The following is a 21,649-nucleotide window of genomic DNA, read 5'->3' on the forward strand; positions in this document are numbered from 1 at the left end:
GAGACAGCACAGCAAGTACTTTGAACGTGTGATCTATAGCCATCCAATATATAAGAGCTTAATCTGTCCAACCTTCTCATTTCCTATCTTCTTCTCAGTGGAAATGTCGGAGGATGTGTAGCACTAGTGCACTTTCTTTACATAGAGGTGAGAGTTCCAAGCACATCACCTACGTTGGCCGGTTAGCTCAGCTGGTTAGAGTGTGGTGCTAATAATGCCAAGGTCATGGGTTCAATCCCCATACTGGCCACTTTTACTCCTTGAAAACTTTCCCAGGTGCTTCTTTGTGGGCAAGTGTGGTTGCCTGGAGGCCTCAGCAAAGCTTCCCTTGCAAGCGCATGAAACAGAAATGCCTCACACAGGTGACATAGGAACAGTTCAATTATCCTTGGTTTACTGATTTCTAGCTGCTGGTGGGAAAACTAGGTACTAGTAAGCTTTTTATTTTTCTTCTTCTTCTCACACCCACCACTACCCCTCCCTGTGGTAATTTCTATGGCATCTTCATTTCCACGATTTGTTCTTGCGCATTTGCACCTCATCTGCTGATATACAACTACAGTTATATCGGCTGGCCTAACTGCAGGCATGTAAATGTAAGGTGCACCGATACCTGGTTGAGCCATTATTCTATTTCGGAATCCAAGCGCCCAGATGCCATTGTAGTATAGAGTGTAGCATTGTGGCATCAGGGCACCTATACGGAAGCGCACAGTTAAAGAATCGCCCCCTGAGTGTCTATCACAGTATAGATTTTTAGGTTTGTGTAAAAGGAAGGACCAGTGTCTCGTTTTTTTGTTTTATACCCAACCAGGTATACTCTTTCTTAAGGTAACCCTTAGATATTTCTCGGACACTGCAGAGCTGCACAGCCCTTCTCGTTGAGGCTTCACACGGAGGCAACATACCATATTTTTCCCGACTCTGTTCCTGAAAAAAGAACATAAGGTAAATCTCTCATCCCTGGGTGGGCTTGAACCACCAACCTTTCAGTTAACAGCCGAACGCGCTAACCTATTGCGCCACAGAGACAGCACAGCAAGTACTTTGAACGTGTGATCTATAGCCATCCAATATATAAGAGCTTAATCTGTCCAACCTTCTCATTTCCTATCTTCTTCTCAGTGGAAATGTCGGAGGATGTGTAGCACTAGTGCACTTTCTTTACATAGAGGTGAGAGTTCCAAGCGCATCACCTACGTTGGCTGGTTAGCTCAGCTGGTTAGAGTGTGGTGCTAATAACGCCAAGGTCATGGGTTCAATCCTCATACTGGCCACTTTTACTCCTTGAAAACTTTCCCAGGTGCTTCTTTGTGGGCAAGTGTGGTTGCCTGGAGGCCTCAGCAAAGCTTCCCTTGCAAGCGCATGAAACAGAAATGCCTCACACAGGTGACATAGGACCAGTTCAATTATCCTTGGTTTACTGATTTTTAGCTGCTGGTGGGAAAACTAGGTACTAGTAAGCTTTTTATTTTTCTTCTTCTTCTCACACCCACCACTACCCCTCCCTGTGGTAATTTCTATGGCATCTTCATTTCCACGATTTGTTCTTGCGCATTTGCACCTCATCTGCTGATATACAACTACAGTTATATCGGCTGGCCTAACTGCAGGCATGTAAATGTAAGGTGCACCGATACATGGTTGAGTCATTATTCTATTTCGGAATCCAAGTGCCCAGATGCCATTGTAGTATAGAGTGTCGCATTGTGGCATCAGGGCACCTATACTTGAAGCGCACAGTTAAAGAATCGCCCCCTGAGTGTCTATCACAGTATGGATTTTTAGGTTTGTGTAAAAGGAAGGACCAGTGTCTCGTTTTTTGTTTTATACCCAACCAGGTATACTCTTTCTTAAGGTAACCCTTAGGTATTTCTCGGACACTGCAGAGCTGCACAGCCCTTCTCGTTGAGGCTTCACACGGAGACAACATACCATATTTTTCCCGACTCTGTTCCTGAAAAAAGAACATAAGGTAAATCTCTCGTCCCTGGGTGGGCTTGAACCACCAACCTTTCAGTTAACAGCCGAATGCACTAACCAATTGCGCCACAAAGCCAGACAGCAGGTATTATGAACGTGTGATCTATAGCCATCCAATATATAAGAGCTTAATCTGTCCAACCTTCTCATTTCCTATCTTCTTCTCAGTAGAAATGTCGGAGGATGTGTAGCACTAGTGCACTTTCATTACATAGAGGTGAGAGTTCCAATCGTATCACCTACGTTGGCCGGTTAGCTCAGCTGGTTAGAGCGTGGTGCTAATAACGCCAAGGTCATGGGTTCAATCCCCATACTGGCCACTTTTACTCCTTGAAAACTTTCCCAGGTGCTTCTTTGTGGGCAAGTGTGGTTGCCTGGAGGCCTCAGGAAAGCTTCCCTTGCAAGCGCATGAAACAGAAATGCCTCACACAGGTGACATAGGACCAGTTCAATTATCCTTGGTTTACTGATTTCTAGCTGCTGGTGGGAAAACTAGGTACTAGTAAGCTTTTTATTTTTCTTCTTCTTCTCACACCCACCACTACCCCTCCCTGTGGTAATTTCTATGGCATCTTCATTTCCACGATTTGTTCTTGCGCATTTGCACCTCATCTGTTGATATACAACTACAGTTATATCGGCTGGCCTAACTGCAGGCATGTAAATGTAAGGTGCACCGATACCTGGTTGAGTCATTATTCTATTTCGGAATCCAAGTGCCCAGATGCCATTGTAGTATAGAGTGTCGCTTTGTGGCATCAGGGCACCTATACGGAAGCGCACAGTTAAAGAATCGCCCCCTGAGTGTCTATCACAGTATGGATTTTTAGGTTTGTGTAAAAGGAAGGACCAGTGTCTCGTTTTTTGTTTTATACCCAACCAGGTATACTCTTTCTTAAGGTAACCCTTAGATATTTCTCGGACACTGCAGAGCTGCACAGCCCTTATCGTTGATTCTTCACACGGAGGCAACATACCATATTTTACCCGACTCTGTTCCTGAAAAAAGAACATAAGGTAAATCTCTCATCCCAGGGTGGGCTTGAACCACCAACCTTTCAGTTAACAGCCGAACGCGCTAACCTATTGCGCCACAGAGACAGCACAGCAAGTACTTTGAACGTGTGATCTATAGCCATCCAATATATAAGAGCTTAATCTGTCCAACCTTCTCATTTCCTATCTTCTTCTCAGTGGAAATGTCGAAGGATGTGTAGCACTAGTGCACTTTCTTTACATAGAGGTGAGAGTTCCAAGCACATCACCTACGTTGGCCGGTTAGCTCAGCTGGTTAGAGTGTGGTGCTAATAATGCCAAGGTCATGGGTTCAATCCCCATACTGGCCACTTTTACTCCTTGAAAACTTTCCCAGGTGCTTCTTTGTGGGCAAGTGTGGTTGCCTGGAGGCCTCAGCAAAGCTTCCCTTGCAAGCGCATGAAACAGAAATGCCTCACACAGGTGACATAGGAACAGTTCAATTATCCTTGGTTTACTGATTTCTAGCTGCTGGTGGGAAAACTAGGTACTAGTAAGCTTTTTATTTTTCTTCTTCTTCTCACACCCACCACTACCCCTCCCTGTGGTAATTTCTATGGCATCTTCATTTCCACGATTTGTTCTTGCGCATTTGCACCTCATCTGCTGATATACAACTACAGTTATATCGGCTGGCCTAACTGCAGGCATGTAAATGTAAGGTGCACCGATACCTGGTTGAGCCATTATTCTATTTCGGAATCCAAGCGCCCAGATGCCATTGTAGTATAGAGTGTAGCATTGTGGCATCAGGGCACCTATACGGAAGCGCACAGTTAAAGAATCGCCCCCTGAGTGTCTATCACAGCATAGATTTTTAGGTTTGTGTAAAAGGAAGGACCAGTGTCTCGTTTTTTATTTTATACCCAACCAGGTATACTCTTTCTTAAGGTAACCCTTAGATATTTCTCGGACACTGCAGAGCTGCACAGCCCTTCTCGTTGAGGCTTCACACGGAGGCAACATACCATATTTTTCCCGACTCTGTTCCTGAAAAAAGAACATAAGGTAAATCTCTCGTCCCTGGGTGGGCTTGAACCACCAACCTTTCAGTTAACAGCCGAATGCACTAACCAATTGCGCCACAAAGCCAGACAGCAGGTATTATGAACGTGTGATCTATAGCCATCCAATATATAAGAGCTTAATCTGTCCAACCTTCTCATTTCCTATCTTCTTCTCAGTAGAAATGTCGGAGGATGTGTAGCACTAGTGCACTTTCATTACATAGAGGTGAGAGTTCCAATCGTATCACCTACGTTGGCCGGTTAGCTCAGCTGGTTAGAGCGTGGTGCTAATAACGCCAAGGTCATGGGTTCAATCCCCATACTGGCCACTTTTACTCCTTGAAAACTTTCCCAGGTGCTTCTTTGTGGGCAAGTGTGGTTGCCTGGAGGCCTCAGGAAAGCTTCCCTTGCAAGCGCATGAAACAGAAATGCCTCACACAGGTGACATAGGACCAGTTCAATTATCCTTGGTTTACTGATTTCTAGCTGCTGGTGGGAAAACTAGGTACTAGTAAGCTTTTTATTTTTCTTCTTCTTCTCACACCCACCACTACCCCTCCCTGTGGTAATTTCTATGGCATCTTCATTTCCACGATTCGTTCTTGCGCATTTGCACCTCATCTGCTGATATACAACTACAGTTATATCGGCTGGCCTAACTGCAGGCATGTAAATGTAAGGTGCACCGATACCTGGTTGAGCCATTATTCTATTTCGGAATCCAAGCGCCCAGATGCCATTGTAGTATAGAGTGTCGCTTTGTGGCAATAGGGTACTTATACGAAAACGTACAGTTAAAGAATCACCCCCTGAGTGCCTATCACAGTATGGATTTTTAGGTTTGTGTAAAAGGAAGGACCAGTGTCTCGTTTTTTGTTTTATACCCAACCAGGTATACTCTTTCTTAATGTAACCCTTAGGTATTTCCCGGACACTGCAGAGCTGCACAGCCCTTCTCGTTGAGGCTTCACACGGACGAATCATACCATATTTTACCCGACTCTGTTCCTGAAAAAAGAACATAAGGGAAACTTCTCGTCCCTGGGTGGGCTTGAACCACCAACCATTCAGTTAACAGCCGAATGCGCTAACCAATTGCGCCACAGAGACAGCACATCAGGTATTTTGAACTTGTGATCTATAGCCATCCAATATATAAGAGCTTACTCTCTCCAACCTTCTCATTTTGTATCCTCTTCTTAGTTGAAATGTCGGAGGATGTGTAGCACTAGTGCACTTTTTTTACATAGAGGTGAGAGTTCCAAGCGCATCATCTACGTTGGCCGGTTAGCTCAGCTGGTTAGAGCGTGGTGCTAATAACGCCAAGGTCATGGGTTCTATCCCCATACGGGCCACTTTTACTCATTGAAAACTTCCCCAGGTGCTTCTTAGTGGGTAAGTGTGGTTGCCTGGAGGCCTTATCAAAGCTTACCTTGCAAGCGCATGAAACAGAAATGCCTCACATAGGTGACATAGGACCAGTTCAATAATCCTTAGTTTACTGATTTCTAGCAGCTGATGGGAAAACTAGGTACTAGTAAGCTTTTTGTTTTTCTTCTTCTTCTCACACCCACCACTACCCCTCCCTGTGGTAATTTCTATGGCATCTTCATTTCCACGATTCGTTCTTGCGCATTTGCACCTCATCTGCTGATATACAACTACAGTTATATCGGCTTGCCTAACTGCAGGCATGTAAATGTAAGGTGCACCGATACCTGGTTGAGTCATTATTCTATTTCGGAATCCAAGCGCCCAGATGCCATTGTAGCATAGAGTGTCGCTTTGTGGCACCAGGGCACCTATACGGAAGGTCGAGCTAAGGAACTAAGTCATATGCACTCAGACTTAATGGGGTGGGTCAGTAGAGTGGGCAGACTTGATGGGCTGTACCCCTTTTCTGCCGTCATCTTTCTATGTTTCTATGTTTCTAAGCGCACAGTTAAAGAATCGCCCCCTGAGTGTCTATCACAGTATGGATTTTTAGGTTTGTGTAAAAGGAAGGACCAGTGTCTCGTTTTTTCTTTTATACCCAACCAGGTATACTCTTTCTTAAGGTAACCCTTAGGTATTTCCCGGACACTGCAGAGCTGCACAGCCTTTCTAGTTAAGGCTTCACACGGAGGCAACATACCATATTTTACTCGACTCTGTTCCTGAAAAAAGTACATTAACTAAATCTCTCATCCCTGGTTGAGTTTGAACCACCAACCTTTCAGTTAACAGCCAAACGCTCAACCAATTGCACCACAGAGACAGCACAGCTGGTATTTTGAACATGTGATCTATAGACATTCAATATATAAGAGCTTAATCTCTCCAACCTTCTCATTTCCTATCTTCTTCTCAGTGGAAATGTCGGATGATGTGTAGCACTAGTGCACTTTCTTTACATAGAGGTGAGAGTTCCAAGCGCATCACCTACGTTGGCCGGTTAGCTCATCTGGTTAGAGCGTGGTACTAATAATGCCAAGGTCATGGGTTCAATCCCCATACGGGCCACATTTACTCCTTGAAAATTTCCCTGGGTGCTTCTTAGTGGGTAAGTGTGGTTGCCTGGAGGCTTCAGCAAAGCTTCCCTTGCAAGCGCATGAAACAGAAATGCCTCACACAGGTGACATAAGACCAGTTCAATCATCTTTGGTTTACTGATTTCTAGCAGTTGGTGGGAAAACTAGGTGCTAGTAAGCTTTTTTTTCTTCTTCTTCTTCTTCTCACCCCCACCCCTCCCCCTCCCTGTGGTAATTTCTTTTTTTTTTTAGTTTAATTTTTTATTGAAAAAATTTTTCGAAATGAGGGCAGAACAAAAATAAAATCTTGAGTACATAGAGCTTGGAGAATAAGCAAGTGAATATAATCAAAATATCAAACAGCATTATCGTATAATATAGGACAATAATGAAATAGTGATAACGAAGAGGAAAGAGAAAAGGAAGAAAGAAAGAAAGAAAGAAAAGAATGAACTGAAAAGGAGAAATGGTACTCAGTATAAGCTAAGTATAAGTATAGGTTAAGGAATGGTCAAAGGGTGAGAAGCAAGGTACTTATGAAGAAAAGTCCAAGAAGATGGAGGAGGTGCAGAGGGCAATAGAGTTATAGAGCGTTTTTCAACAGCGTATTGTTCATGTCTATTATATAAGCATACAGATTTCCACCAAAAGGTGTAATTCAAATGGGAGGCTGATTTCCAATTCTTCAAGATATGCATAATTGCAGTAACCAACATAGCATGTATAAGTTTAGACGGGTAAAGCGTGGAAGCAAAGCAAGTATGTTGTGAGCGAAGCATAATAATGTCAAATAAGATGGCTGCATGGGTATCTGTGATGGATTGGATAGTTTTCCAGAGCATTCCAAAAAGGGCGTATGTTTACACAATGAAATAGCATGTGGTCTAAAGTACCTTCAGCGAGACGGCAATGCCAACAGGAGGAGTCCGGATGTAAGCCTGCTTTCTTCATGCGATGAGGAGTCCATACTGCTTGCCACATAACAAAGTATAAAGATTGAGCCACTGTAGCTGATAAGAGAGGGCAGTTGGTCTTTGTCCAATAGAGGTTCCAGTTAATATCAGAGATGGGAGATAACAGCATGGAAGACCATTGTGTTTGGTCATGGGGCGAGAACGTGTGTTTGAAGTCTCGCAGGATCTTGTAAAAAATTCATACCGCTCCTCCTTGTTGCCGTACCAAGTCGCTCCAATGAAAGATAGATACTTGCTGAGTTGAGGGAGCTAAAGATGATATTAAGGAGTTGATGGATAATGTAAGATTCGCCCATTGAGATTGTGAATTCACCAAAGGAGGGAATCGAGAGCAAAGGGTAACAAAAGGAGTAATTTTATTACTGCTGAGAAATTGGTCAACATACCAAATCCCAGCTGCTTGCCATTTTTTCCAGAAAAACATTTTACCATTATGTTTTAGTTTCGGGTTATTCCAAATACACATTCGAACACTCCTATTCAATGGATGTTCCGATAATACATCCAGATGTCATATTGCAAGCTGCGTCGCACTGAGGAGTCCATGTCTCCGCAAGTGTGATGGAACAGTCATGGAACAGAAGGCCTGGAGAGGGTATGGATGTGTTATCAATGATTCCATTTCCAATCATGGGGGTGGATCTGAAGTGCGTGGGATCTGGGACCAATAAGCCCCATATTTGAGTAAAGAGGCTAAGTAATATAAATAAAAATTTGGAAGATTCAAACCGCCATTGATTTTTGAGGCTCTTAATTTGGTTAGGGCGATTCGAGGCTTCTTGTTATCCCAAAGGAAGCGTGTCAGTGTCTTATCAATCCATGAAAATATTGAGGGTTTGCAGGGAGCTGGTAGCATTGAGAAAATGTAGGAGATTCTAGGAGTCAGGTTCATTTTTATCGAGGCGAGTCGACCTCACCAGGACAAAAATAAGGGTGACCATTTGTTAAAGGTTTGTTGAATGAGTGTTTTGATCTTAGATATGTTGAGAGACATAATATGAGAAGGGTCCTTGTGTATTAGGATGCCTAAGTATTTAACAATGAAAAGGAAAGTGGGAGAGTTCTGCTTGCGAAATCATATCATTTAAGGGGAAAATCTCAGACTTGTCCCAATTTACAGAATACCCCGATATGGAGGAATATTCCTGAATGAGCTGAGTAAGAGCTAGAAGAGATGTAAGGGGATTGCGGATGAATAGAAGGATGTCATCGGCATATGCAGCTAATTTGAGTTGTCTGTGAATTGCTGGGATGCCCTCAATGGGGTCTGATTGACGTATGGCTGAGAGGAGGGGTTCGAGGGCTAAGTCAAAGAGCAGGGGAGAGAGCGGGCATCCTTGTCGAGAGCCTCGATGTAAGGAAAATTTATTCGAAAGGGTGTTGTTAATCAGAATGCATGAGAAGGGCTGCCAATAGAGTGTTTTAACCCAATTGATAAAATACTCACCAAAATTATACCATTGCAGGACCCGCAACAGGAAAGGCCATTCCACTCGATCGAATGCATTTTTAGCATCGATAGCCAGTCCGATCACAGGTTCCGACATGGATTTAGCATGAGCATTGACGTGGTGGAACAATCGGAGATTATCCCTTATATGGCGACAAGGGATAAATCCGACTTGATCAACATGAACTAATTCAGCAATGACAGTGTTCAGTCTAGTAGATAAAATTTTAGCCATAATTTTATAGTCTAGATTCAGAAGGGATATGGGGCGATAATTTTTTACCATCATGGGGTCTCTGTCAGGTTTCGGGAATACCACAACCGTGGCTTCAGCGAAATTGTATTGCTTGTCCGGCGATCGATGAATAAAATTATAGTAGGTCAGGAGATGAGGGGCTAAGGTAGTAATAAATTTAGTATAAAATTCGTTGGTAAGCCCATCAGGGCCTGGAGCTTTGTTACGTGCCATGCTGGATACCGTAGAGGTAATTTCAGATAGGGATATGGGAGCATCTAATGTTGTCTTGGCAGCAATAGACAACTGAGGATGATTTATGTTGTCAAGAAATGAATCGAACTCAGGAGTGTGAGGTGGGAGATCAGATTTATATAAGTTTGTGTAAAAGAGTTCAAATTGGGATGCGATGTGTTCAGTGGAAGTAAATAAGTGGCCAGAGGGAGAGCGAATAGAAGATATGTTGAACCGTTTAGATTTTGTTTTAAGATGATTGGCTAAAGGCTTATCCATAACATTATCTCCCATATAGTGGCCCGAGTGAATCATGAAGAGATCCTGTCTAGCTTTATAAGAAGCTAAGTAATTGTATTCGTATTTAAGTTTAAGCAATTGATGATATGTAGACGGATCATGTGAGTGGGAGGTCATGTGTTTGAGTTCTAATTGTTTAATAGAGGTTTCCAACTGCTTTTCTTTTTGCACTGCGATTTTCTTTTTCCAGGAGGAAAGTTTAAGAAATTCACCTCTTAAGGTGGCTTTATAGGCCTCCCATATGATGGAAGGGTTAACAGTATCATCTCTAGTATTAATGTCAAAAAATTCAGCAGTGAAGGAACTTATTTTCTCCACTATATCTTCGTCAAATAGAAGGTGATTGTTTAGCCTCCAGGAACAATTGTTTTGAGGGGGAGTAGAGGAGCGGAAGAACAGAGAAACCGAGGCATGGTCAGTTAAGTTTATGGGATGAATGACAACGTCGATGAGGTGAGATGAGAATGAAGAAGACACGAGAAAGTAATCAATTCTCGTATATGTATTATGTGGTGGGGAGAAATGTGTATATTCCTTGCCTTTGGGATAGAGGAGCCTCCAGGGGTCGATTAGATTAAAGTTAGTAATGAGATTATGAAGTTCTTGATGAGTTCTAGAGAGGGAAGGTTTACATGTGGAAGATCTATCTAGTACAATATCCTGTACTTGATTGAAGTCTCCGCCCACAATTATATTACAGGAGGAGAATTCAAGAAGAACGGATTGAAGATGTCTGAAAAATTCCGGATGATCCATAACTGGGGCATAGATATTCATGAACACATATTCCACTGAGTGTAAAGCAGCATGCACCAGACACCACCTCCCCTCCTCATCCATCCGTTGGGATTTTATAGTGATGGGAATGGTGTTCTTGAAAAAAATAGAAACACCGTTCCGTTTTTTTGTTTGGAGCTGAAGAGAAAATATGAGCAGAATAACCTGGGATGGACAGTTTGAGGGCTGGTGCGGAAGGGAGGTGCGTCTCCTGCAAAAAGTCGACATCTGGATGTTTCACATTGATATAATGAGTTATTTTTTTCCTTTTAATGGGATGGTTCAGCCCATTAACATTGTAGGACATTATATGTAAATCAGCCATTGCAGAATGAGAAAAGGGGAGAATGATTGGACATATAAGGCAGCAAGCGAGAATATAGATTTTGCAAGGCAGCGGAACCCTGTGAGTCTAGACCATTCCTTATAAGAGGAACAAAAGAAGTGAAGGGGAAAAAACAAGAAGAAACATAGAAGGTAAACTTCATAGCATACACCTGGCATAATAACATAAAAATATGCACAAGTGTATAAAGAGCACAACAATATATGGGTGAGCCTGTGAGAAACCTGGGAGAAAAAACACACAGAGCATCAAAGCACCTTCACAACACCAATAATGAAAATCTATACTATACCCCTAGTACAGAAGGCAAAATCAGGTCATAGCAGTGGGTATTGAGTCCAGAAAGGATTTCAGATCTGCTGGATCCACGAAAGATGTAGTGCGGTTGTTGTATGTAACCTTCATACGGGCAGGGTACATGAGGCCATATTTGGCCCCAATATCTATCAGTTGCTGGCGAAGAGAAAGAAATTCCTTTCGTTTGAGAGCGGTGGTTTTGGCGAGGTCGGGCACTATAAAAAATTTCTTGCCCTGATGTAGGAGCTGGGGACGTGATTTAGCTGCATTAATTAGTTGAAGAGCGTGTTGATATCGCAGGATCTTCGCCACCATGGGCCTAGCAGAGGTGGAGTGGGCGGAGAGGCGCGAAGGAACACGATGCGTACTTTCTATCTCCAATGGGGTGGAGAAGGAGAGGCTCAGAGCCTTAGGCAGAAACTCAGTCAGAAATGATATCATATCAGATCCTTCCGAAGTCTCCGGGAGCCCAACGATGCGGACATTGCAGCGTCTGCTGCGGTTTGAGAGGTCCTCCATATCGCGTTGCAGCGAGGTGAGAAGCTTGTAGTGTTTATCCATGATGACAGTTTTATTTTCAAATGCCGCTGACTTCTCTTCAAGGGCGTCCAGCTGATGTCTGGCATCAACAAATTGATCATTTAGCGCTCCAATCTCCACGCGCAGAAGTTTAATCTCGTCTACCTGCTCGCGCATTACCCCTTTAAAGGCCCGCATTTCTGCGATCAGGGCATCCATTTGAGAGGGTTCAGGTTTCGCCGCCATTTTGTCAGGCGAAACGGGATCCGTTTTCGGTCTTTTGCCACTGGGCTGTATCGGGGTCAAATCGCTCTTTATTGCTTTTGGCGGCGACATATGAGAGGAGCGTGGGTTCGCAAATTCGGTCCCGCCTGAGAGAGCACAGAAGGTATAGCAGGGAATCTAATAATTCAGTTAGTTGGTGTCGTCGGGAAGGAGCCGCTATTCCATGCGTCCTCTCCCCTTTCCGTGCAGGCTCAGCCCCCCCCCCCCTGTGGTAATTTCTATGGCATCTTCATTTCCACGATTCGTTCTTGCGCATTTGCACCTCATCTGCTGATATACAACTACGGTTATATCAGCTCTATGTCTGGCCTAACTGTAGGCATGTAAATGAAAGGTGCACCGATACCTGGTTGAGTTATTATTCTATTTTGGAATCCAAGCGCCCAGATGCCATTGTAGTATAGAGTGTTGCTCTGTGGCATCAGGGCACCTATACGGAAGCGCACATTTAAAGAATCGCCCCCTGAGTACCTATCACAGTATGGATTTTTAGGTTTGTGTAAAAAGAAGGACCAGTGTCTCATTTTTTGTTTTATACCCAACCAGGTGTACTCTTTCTTAAGGTAAGCCTAAGGTATTTCCCGGACACTGCAGAGCTGCACCGCCCTTCTCGTTGAGGGTTGACACGGAGGCAACATACCATATTTTACCCGACTCTGTTCCTGAAAAAAGAACATAAGGTAAATCTCTCGTCCCTGGGTGGGCTTGAACCACCAACCTTTCAGTTAACAGCTGAACACGCTAACTAATTGCGCCACAGAGACAGCACAACAGGTACTTTGAACGTGTGATCTATAGCCATCCAATATATAAGAGCTTAATCTCTCCAACCTTCTCATTTCCTATCCTCTCGTCAGTGGAAATGTCGGAGGATGTGTAGCACTAGTGCACTTTCTTTACATAGAGGTGAGAGTTCCAAGCGCATCACCTACATTGGCCAGTTAGCTCAGCTGATTAATAACATTAAGGTCATGGGTTCAATACCCATACGGGCCACTTTTCCTCCTTGAAAACTTTTCCAGGTGCTTCTTAGTAGCTTACTCTTTCCAACCTACTCATTTACTATCCTCTCGTCAGTGGTAATGTCAGCATTTGTATAGGAACCTCAGTGGTAAGCATATATGGAATTGATAGGCGTTGTATGGTAGCATGGTAACATCGTAAATGAATGCAATAGAGATCCTCTCTGTCCATCTATTCTGCCGTATAGGATGAAGAGAGCCTGACCCACTACTCTGCGTTAGCCAAGGTCATCCATGGATGTATAGTGAATAGTATACCAAACATTATAGGTATTAAGAGAACTTAGTAACCATCTAGAATTTTTTTGTCACTTTAAATATTTTTTGAGATCATCGGAGACTCTTGCAGCGTTCTTCCATTATTTCATACAGATAAACTGCTCCTGATCGACATCAATCTGTTTATTAAATTTTCTTATTTCTTATCTTATGTGTTAGATCGCTGTCGGCCGGGGGATTCTTGCTGACATGTTTCGCCTATTTAGGCTTTCTCAAGGCTGTCCCCTATTTCTACTGCAGTCTACCATCCAGTCTTTCTATTTGATTGACAAGATCTTGTCCCCTTGGCATCCTGTCAATCAAATAGATCTTTCCTAATCTGTACAATTCCCCCACTTGCAGTATATTACAATAAAATGATCTATTTATCCACACGGCACTCAATTTTTATATATAAATGTTCTTGTGAGGATCACCAATCAAACTCTCACCAAGATATAGCTTAGTATATATCTCAAACTCCTCACCTCCAATATATAATCTCCAGCTCCTTAGAAGTACCATCTGGGCTCAAAGTTTTCACTTCCCTAGGCTTTATGTACTACCTCCTCAATGGAGCCGCTATCAATTTTTACTTTTAAATTTTAAATTAACAAACCTTCTAGCATATTTCATGGGTACATTAGCTTTTCATTGTGGTCTTCTTTTCAGGGAAATCTTTTGAGCCCAGGTGGTACTTCTGAGGAGCTGGGGATTATATATTGGAGATGAGGAGTTGGAGACAATAAAATGATCAACACAATGGAGTGTCAAAACCTCATCTATCCCTCGCCTCGTGTGTGACACAGACCGCACAGGCTTTTTTCCCTTCTGGATTTGGTCACTCTTCTTGGTTTCTCGCCAGGTGCAGGACTCAAACAGTTCAAGTCTGTCCAGCACTGGTCCCCATTCCCCCATGCTTACCGTACAGCTTTTATGCATACGTACTAGGCATCATTTTGACTGTATATTATGTATGTCTTATATGTTTTGACTGTATATTATATATGTTACCCTATAACCCGTTCTGAGCTCATTGGGGAGAATGGGATAGAAAACAAATTAAATTAATAAATATATGATCTTGCCCCTTAACCCCCAATACTCAATGCTAACAGTGTCTAAATCAGGGGTCTCCAAACTCCCTCCTCCAGGGCCAAATCCAGTCAGGTTTTCAGGATTTCCCTAATGAATATGCGTTGAAAGCAGTACATGCACATCTCATGCATATTCATTGGGAAAATCCCGAAAACCTGACTGGATTCGGCCCTCGAGGAGGGACTTTGGAGACCCCTGGTCTAAATAATTTGCATGCTATCAGTGCTGAGCATTGGGAAGTTTTTTTTCCGTGCTGTTCCCTACTGTTTCCGAATTCTGAGCATCAGCTTAATAATGAGACTTTGTTTCCACTATCAACAGGGACAATGTAACAAAGGAGAGTCAGAAAAGATACTGTGTAAACAAAAACAAACCGACTCTATAATGGTAACTCAACCCACGAGGAGGACCCGTTGTGCTAAAATACAGCTCAGAGGTATAAAACTCTAAAGAGGAGGAGGTAACCCCCTCTTAGGAAAAAGAGTTTATTTTCCAATCATTGCTTCATAACAAACGAGTCCAACTCAAAGGTTTGAATAATTGTAAAATGTATATATGTCTCACTAATGATGCAATATGCATTCAAAAACGTTTTTCAAAAAAAGGTTATCAAAATTTCTGCATTCAGGTAAGCACTAGAAACTTTGCATATATATAGTAATTCCTCAAAAAAGGTACTTGTCAGGGTCCCGACGTGGCCCCGTTTCGGTGTCTACTTCAGGAGACCCTGTCTCCTGAAGAATTTTTTCATCTGCTGAACGATCATCCATTTAAATGTTACATGGTTGTCAATTTGTAAGCAAGCTAATCAGCCAGACGGGGTCTCCTGAAGTAGACACCGAAACGGGGCCACGTCGGGACCCTGACAAGTACCTTTTTGAGGAATTACTATATATATGCAAAGTTTCTAGTGCTTACCTGAATGCAGAAATTTTGATAACCTTTTTTTGAAAAACGTTTTTGAATGCATATTGCATCATTAGTGAGACATATATACATTTTACAATTATTCAAACCTTTGAGTTGGACTCGTTTGTTATGAAGCAATGATTGGAAAATAAACTCTTTTTCCTAAGAGGGGGTTACCTCCTCCTCTTTAGAGTTTTATACCTCTGAGCTGTATTTTAGCACAACGGGTCCTCCTCGTGGGTTGAGTTACCATTAATAATGAGACTTGGCATTTCTGATGTGAGTCCAGTAAAGCTGTCACATGCTAGACAAATGAATGACTCCTCACTCACATCATCCCAAGTTTTCTGTTTACAAAACGTCTTTACAAACCGTTAATTGGAAAATGCATCATATTTTCTTAGTCTGAACTTTAGTTAGGAACTCGGCAGGTCTAATATTTATTTTTCTTTTCAGGTGGCTTAAGCCTTTTGGTTTGATCATGGTTTACAGTTTCTGCCTTGGTGAAGCTAGCAGGGGTGCTGATTTCCATTTGGGATGCAACACTTTCATTTCAGCAGAAGGGCCAAGAAGGGGCTGTCCCTAGCATGTTAGTCAGATCCAGTGCTAGATATATCACAAACTACACGTACAGCACAGCAAAACTGATCCCTGCAGCACTGTTTCTGGATACACATACAGCTATGCATGTTGAAACTATGATGACATTTCAGACACTAACCTCTGGTGTGACAATTAAATTGCGTTTCCCTTTCCTTTGCGGGCCCTCTAACCATAGGCATGTGCCAAAGGAGCCAAGACAAACAAGTCATCTTTCCCCTCCCCTCAGCTGTATATAGCTGACCGGTTAAGACTAGATTTCTCAGGCTCACCAGCACGCCGCTGGCAGACGCATTTCTAATTCTAAGTCGTCTATGTTTACTGAGTAGCTCGCTGTTATTCCTCCTGTGCAGGCATCAGATTGAACTGAAGGAGGCTGATCTCCTATTCCCTAAAATTCAGCCCCAGCAGACCTGAAAAAAAAGAAGAAGAAATTGCAATTAGACTGTCAGGTTTACAGGCTCGTAACTCCCCCTCCTTTCCCCCCCCCACACACAAAAAAAAACGAGTCTGGAAACCAAGAAATATGTTACATATATGGCTCCATACGATGCATTTTTTCTGCCACAAAAAAATACGTTTTTAAGGATGCAAGAAGGAATTATGCTCTTTTCTCATGAGCTTTTGATTTTTACAGTGCACAAGCAATAAGCATTTTGATTAAAATTAAATGGGTTGTGAAGAGATACCAAACAGTTAAGGTAGAACACGCCCCTGCAGCAGCTTCTTTGCAATGCCGCTGTTAGCAAATTTTATCCCAAGTGATAACATTGTATCATCTGCTCCAGCTTCCTTCCTGTTAAAAGAGAAGGGTGACTTGAAACTCATGACACTTAACGCTAGCTTGGTCTTCCATGGCAGCCTGATTACTTGCACCAAAACACACTTATAGTTACTTCTTCATTTCTAAGTGCTTTTGGGAGAAATGCATTTGGTCTAAAATAAATTAATAAGTCTTATCTGAAATACAGCCTGCACAAACTTGTGCATGCTCCACCTTATAATGCAGAAAATATGAAGAAAACTATAATAATAATAATAATAATTAAAAAAGAGCACAAGTCACCCCCAAGAGGCAGATAAAATCCTGTTCACATTGTGGAAGTCAGCCCTTGCCCAGGGGCAGGACAGAATCAATAAGGGAGGAGGGGACATGCTTGTTTAGTAAGAGGAGGCAATAGATACAAGGCATGTATTTGCACGTTAGTACAATCCCGAAACAATTTTCTTCTTGTTGAAAACACTGTGTAGTTCCACTTCAAATGCAAGACTGTGTTGGGATTTTGCGCAGGTCACCTCATGCAGATCTACAGTTTGCTAGGCTGAAATAAACATCTGCCACGCATGCTTCAGTGCTGCTCTACAAATGCACCATTAACTTGTCAGTTCTACAGGAGGAGCTGATGCCTTTGGACTCCTGCCTGACCTGCATTCCTGGATTCCCCTGTTCTGTGTTTTGTTTTTTTGTATGCTCAGTTGTTGTTTTTTTTTAACAAGGGGCTGATGTAGAAAGCTAGCGCAAGCAGAAGTGTGCAGTTAGCAAAATGTCTGTGCATGGTTTTATGGCCACAGGAAGCAAAGAAGTGTATTTTAGAGAATGACACGGTGACAAAATTCATCACCGTCCCCGCGGATAACCGTGGGAAATAATCCCATGTCATTTTTTAGTGTCTATTTCAGCCTCGGTCCTTCTACACCAGCATTCTTCAAAGCAAAGCTTGCGGGTCAGTGGTTGTGCCCAATTATACTCTGATTTTTTTCTCTCCTTAAAGAATGACATGAAGATGGTTTCCTGCGGTTATCTGCGGGGACGGGAACAGTGATGAATTTTGTCACTGTGTCATTCTCTAGTGTATTTATCTACTGTTGTATTTATCTACTGCTGTGAACAGCTTAGAACTAATGGCAGGGCGGTACACAAGAAATAAAATTATTATTATTTCTTGCAGAAGATAGGACACTCATGCATTGCATATTAAAATTAATTGTAATAGAAACATAGAAAAAAGCAGCAGAAAAGGGCTATAGCCCACCAAGTCTGCCCATTCCAAGTATCCCCTCCCCTGAATTTACTCCCTTAAAGATCCCACGTGAGTATCCCATTTTCTCTTAAAATCTGTCACCCTGCTGGCCTTTATCACCAGGAGTGGGAGTCTGTTCCAATGATCCACTACTCTTTCGGTGAAGAAGTACTTCCTGGAGTCGCCATGAAACTTCCCTCCCCTGATTTTCAGCGGATGCCCTCTGGTGGTCGAGGGTCCCACGAGCCAGAAGATATGACGTTATTAGCTGTTTGCCCAGGGCAGAGAAGTACAGGGGGCCCCCCATATCCAAATGCTATTATACCGCAGTTTACTGCTCAAGCACCGAGCACTCCCGCCAGCCCACATTATAACCCACTGTGCCCCAGCATACCTCCTCAAATCTTCACCAGAAGTGAGCAGCATCTCCTGTCTGCTGCTTGTGCCAGCCTGTGCTCACTCCCTCTGATGGCACTTCCTGGTCCCGTGATCCAAATTTGACCCCAGAAGGAGAGAGCTCAGGCCATCACGAGCAGCAGACAGGAGATGCCGGCTGCTGCCAGTGAACCTTTTTTGAGGTATGCTGGGGTGGGTGTGCTGGTGTAGACTGTTGGCGGGTGAGAGTGCTCAGCACTCAGATGCTAAACCGCGGATAATTGAAACCACGGATACAGGGCCTCCTCTACACAGAAGGTTTAAGTCATGTATAGTAGACAGAAATATTTGGGGTGGCAATAAACTAAACTAAACTAAACCTTAAGTTTATATACCGTATCCTTTCCATAATTATAGAGCTCGGCAATAGGGAGGCAAACTACGTACAGGGTTTGTTAGCAGGTCAAAATTACATTTCTGCACATCATAGCTGGTGCTTGTGGTGGGGTATCAAAGCTGCTGCACTGAGGGAGGGGAAGGGAGGAAACTGTGGACCAGAATGGGCCAGACGCTTAGGACTACTTTTAATCAGGTGCTGGTGCTCATCCAGGGGACAGTGTGACTAGACATGGCTCTACCTACAGTACTTATAACCACATTCACACAATTGTTAGCAGCACAGATCAAACCTGTTGAGTATAGGGATCATCAGATTGCCACTCGGGTAGCATAACCCAGACTGGCTACAATCCTCATTAAAAATTGATAAAACTGATAAAAGTTGATAAAAAGCAGTAATATGATAATGTTTAGCAGAAGAAAGTAATAAGAATATTGTAGGAAGCTACCAATTAGGATTAATGAGGCTTGTAGCCAGTCTGGGTTATGCTACTCGACTGGCAATCTGATGATCCCGGCCTATACCCAACAGGTTTGATCTGTGCAGCTGACAATCGTATGAATGTGGTTATAAGCACTGGCTGTGTGAATAGTAGCCAGGATTCTAGTTTGGAATCTACCTACAGTAGCCATGAACCCCTGTTACCAGCAAAAGAGCATATAAAAGGGCTCAAAGTTTTGAAATTTAATGATGTAGCCTGTAAAATAATGATCCCTGACCCTGTACACTGGATCATCAAGGTATTAAGTTAAAAAATATATATGATCCGCATTCAAAAATGTCTTATTGATACAATGTAACATAAAAATGTATTTATATAACCTAGTACCTTGAAAGTTCTATGCAGTTTACAAAAGAAAAGTCAACAACAACAAAATACAGAACATTCAATTTAGAAAAATTTTGCAAATACATAAGGGATCCTTTTACTAAGCAGCATGAGAGCATTTTACCGCGGGCTGGTGAGGTAAATGATTCAACCCTTATTGAATTCCTATGAGCATCCAAGCATTTACCTCACTGTTCTGCAGTAAAATGCTCTTACGCTGCTTAGTAAAACCCAGCATAAGTCTTCAACAATTTCCTAAAGTGCTGATAAGAGATAAACTGACAACTAAGAACATAAGCAGTGCCTCTGCCGGGTCAGACCATAGGTCCATCCTGCCCGGCAGTCCGCTCCCGCGGCGGCCCAAACAGGTCACGACCTGTCTGAATCACCAGAAGGGGCTCCCTTGCCACCTTGGTTTCTCATTGAAGTCCTATCTTCCCATCGTAGTCCTAACCCTCTGGTCTTGCACATGCACGACCTGTTGGGTTTCTATACTTATTACCTGGTTAGCTTTCTATACTTGTGTTACATCCCAGCTCCTCCCTCAGTATCCCACGATCCCTTTATCCCTCAGGAATCTGTCCAATCCCTGTTTGAATCCCTGTACCGTACTCTGCCTGATCACTTCCTCCGGTAGCGCATTCCAAGTGTCCACGACCCTTTGGGTGAAAAAAAACTTCCTTGCATTTGTTTTGAACCTATCTCCCTTCAGTTTCTCCGAATGCCCCCTCATACTTGTTGTCCCCTTCAGTCTGAAGAATCTGTCCCTATCCACCCTCTCTATGCCCCTCATGATCTTGAAGGTCTCTATCATATCTCCCCTGAGCCTCCTTTTTTCCAGAGAGAAGAGCCCCAGCCTATCCAACCTCTCGGCGTATGGGCAGTGTTCCAGCCCTTTTACCAGTTTCGTTGCTCTCCTTTGGGATAAAGAACTACATTCTTTATCCCATGTAGCTTCCTGAAATGATAAGAGCCGTTGAAAATAACTTTTATATAAGCAACCCTTTACAGATGGAAAAGCAAATAGAGTGTAAATACGCTGTGGATGTCTTAGATTGGCGAATGAGAAATGATCCATAAGATAATTGGGTGCTAGACCATGTAGGATCTTATAACATAAGCATCCAAATTTGAATATTACTCTTGCCTCAACTGGAAGCCAGTGTAATTTATGACAATAAGATGAAATATGATGGGGTTTCTTACATTAAAAATCAGTCAAACAGCTGTACTTTGAATAATGCACAATCTGCGAAGATTTTTTGATAACCTACAAAATAAATAATGTTACAGTAATCTAAGACACCCAAAACTAAAGATTGCACCAGCAGTCTAATATTAAAATATGATCTGATAAGTTTGAAATTTCCATAACATATGATTTCCTTACTAAAGCATCGGTATGAGTATTAATTGAAAGATTTTGACCTAATGTGACCCCTAGAATTCTAATAGTGGTATTAATCGGGTCCAGAATTCCAGACTTTGCTTCAAATCACAGCTTTTATTAAATTGTGTTCCAATTGGTTCTTCAAAAGTATGATTTCATACACTTTGGACCCCTGAGGAAGAAGTGTTTATCGAAACATGGACCATGTCGAGTCCATGTTTTTAACCTGAAAAGAACCATTCTTTGAATACAAATGTTTTATTGACTTTGATTAAAGACTTGGCATTTTTGTACATCATCTCTGCAGTCTTCTCTTTGGTTTCAGTGCACAACAATTATTGCAGATTAGTTGGAGTTTTTTTGGGTTTTGGCTTCTTATATGGGGTAGCATAAAAAATTGGTTTTGTTTGAATTGAGTCTTAACTTGAACTCATTCATTCATAATTCAACAGTGTTAATTGCAGTGGAAATGGACTGCATAGCATGAGATAATGAAAAAGCAATAGGAATCACAACAGTTATGTCATATCTGCATATCTATAAAGTCTGACACCAAAGTTAGTTAATCTGGATCCCAAAGAAACCAAATAGATGTTAAACAGTAAAGGAGAAAGGTGGGGGACCCTTGAGAAACACCACATGAATTACTCCATTTATTAGAAAGTGTGTTACCAAAGGGAACCTGATAGGAAACCTTGGAACCATTTAAACACTTTACCAGAAATGGCCATAGCATCCAACCAACTGAACAGTTGTGATTATGATCTACAAGATTAACCCCCTCTTCTACGAAAC

The 21,649-nt window shown here is 42.5% G+C and overlaps 13 non-coding genes across 13 annotated transcripts; 7 read left to right on the plus strand and 6 right to left on the minus strand.

Moving 5' to 3' along the window:
- Positions 1 to 176: 176 nt before the first annotated feature.
- TRNAI-AAU lies at positions 177 to 250 on the plus strand. The gene has a single exon. It is a non-coding gene; the product is annotated as a tRNA-Ile (tRNA).
- A 708-nt stretch (positions 251 to 958) lies between these two features.
- Positions 959 to 1,032, minus strand: TRNAN-GUU. The gene has a single exon. It is a non-coding gene; the product is annotated as a tRNA-Asn (tRNA).
- Positions 1,033 to 1,203: 171 nt separating this feature from the next.
- On the plus strand, positions 1,204 to 1,277 carry TRNAI-AAU. The gene has a single exon. It is a non-coding gene; the product is annotated as a tRNA-Ile (tRNA).
- A 708-nt stretch (positions 1,278 to 1,985) lies between these two features.
- Positions 1,986 to 2,059, minus strand: TRNAN-GUU. Its single transcript has one exon. It is a non-coding gene; the product is annotated as a tRNA-Asn (tRNA).
- A 170-nt stretch (positions 2,060 to 2,229) lies between these two features.
- On the plus strand, positions 2,230 to 2,303 carry TRNAI-AAU. Its single transcript has one exon. It is a non-coding gene; the product is annotated as a tRNA-Ile (tRNA).
- Positions 2,304 to 3,010: 707 nt separating this feature from the next.
- On the minus strand, positions 3,011 to 3,084 carry TRNAN-GUU. Its single transcript has one exon. It is a non-coding gene; the product is annotated as a tRNA-Asn (tRNA).
- A 171-nt stretch (positions 3,085 to 3,255) lies between these two features.
- TRNAI-AAU lies at positions 3,256 to 3,329 on the plus strand. Its single transcript has one exon. It is a non-coding gene; the product is annotated as a tRNA-Ile (tRNA).
- A 707-nt stretch (positions 3,330 to 4,036) lies between these two features.
- TRNAN-GUU lies at positions 4,037 to 4,110 on the minus strand. The gene has a single exon. It is a non-coding gene; the product is annotated as a tRNA-Asn (tRNA).
- A 170-nt stretch (positions 4,111 to 4,280) lies between these two features.
- TRNAI-AAU lies at positions 4,281 to 4,354 on the plus strand. The gene has a single exon. It is a non-coding gene; the product is annotated as a tRNA-Ile (tRNA).
- A 707-nt stretch (positions 4,355 to 5,061) lies between these two features.
- On the minus strand, positions 5,062 to 5,135 carry TRNAN-GUU. Its single transcript has one exon. It is a non-coding gene; the product is annotated as a tRNA-Asn (tRNA).
- Positions 5,136 to 5,306: 171 nt separating this feature from the next.
- Positions 5,307 to 5,380, plus strand: TRNAI-AAU. The gene has a single exon. It is a non-coding gene; the product is annotated as a tRNA-Ile (tRNA).
- A 1,073-nt stretch (positions 5,381 to 6,453) lies between these two features.
- TRNAI-AAU lies at positions 6,454 to 6,527 on the plus strand. The gene has a single exon. It is a non-coding gene; the product is annotated as a tRNA-Ile (tRNA).
- Positions 6,528 to 12,642: 6,115 nt separating this feature from the next.
- On the minus strand, positions 12,643 to 12,716 carry TRNAN-GUU. Its single transcript has one exon. It is a non-coding gene; the product is annotated as a tRNA-Asn (tRNA).
- Between the last annotated feature and the right edge of the window lie 8,933 nt (positions 12,717 to 21,649).

The sequence above is a fragment of the Geotrypetes seraphini genome, chromosome 5 (genome assembly GCF_902459505.1).
Source record: "Geotrypetes seraphini chromosome 5, aGeoSer1.1, whole genome shotgun sequence".
Taxonomy (NCBI): domain Eukaryota; kingdom Metazoa; phylum Chordata; class Amphibia; order Gymnophiona; family Dermophiidae; genus Geotrypetes; species Geotrypetes seraphini.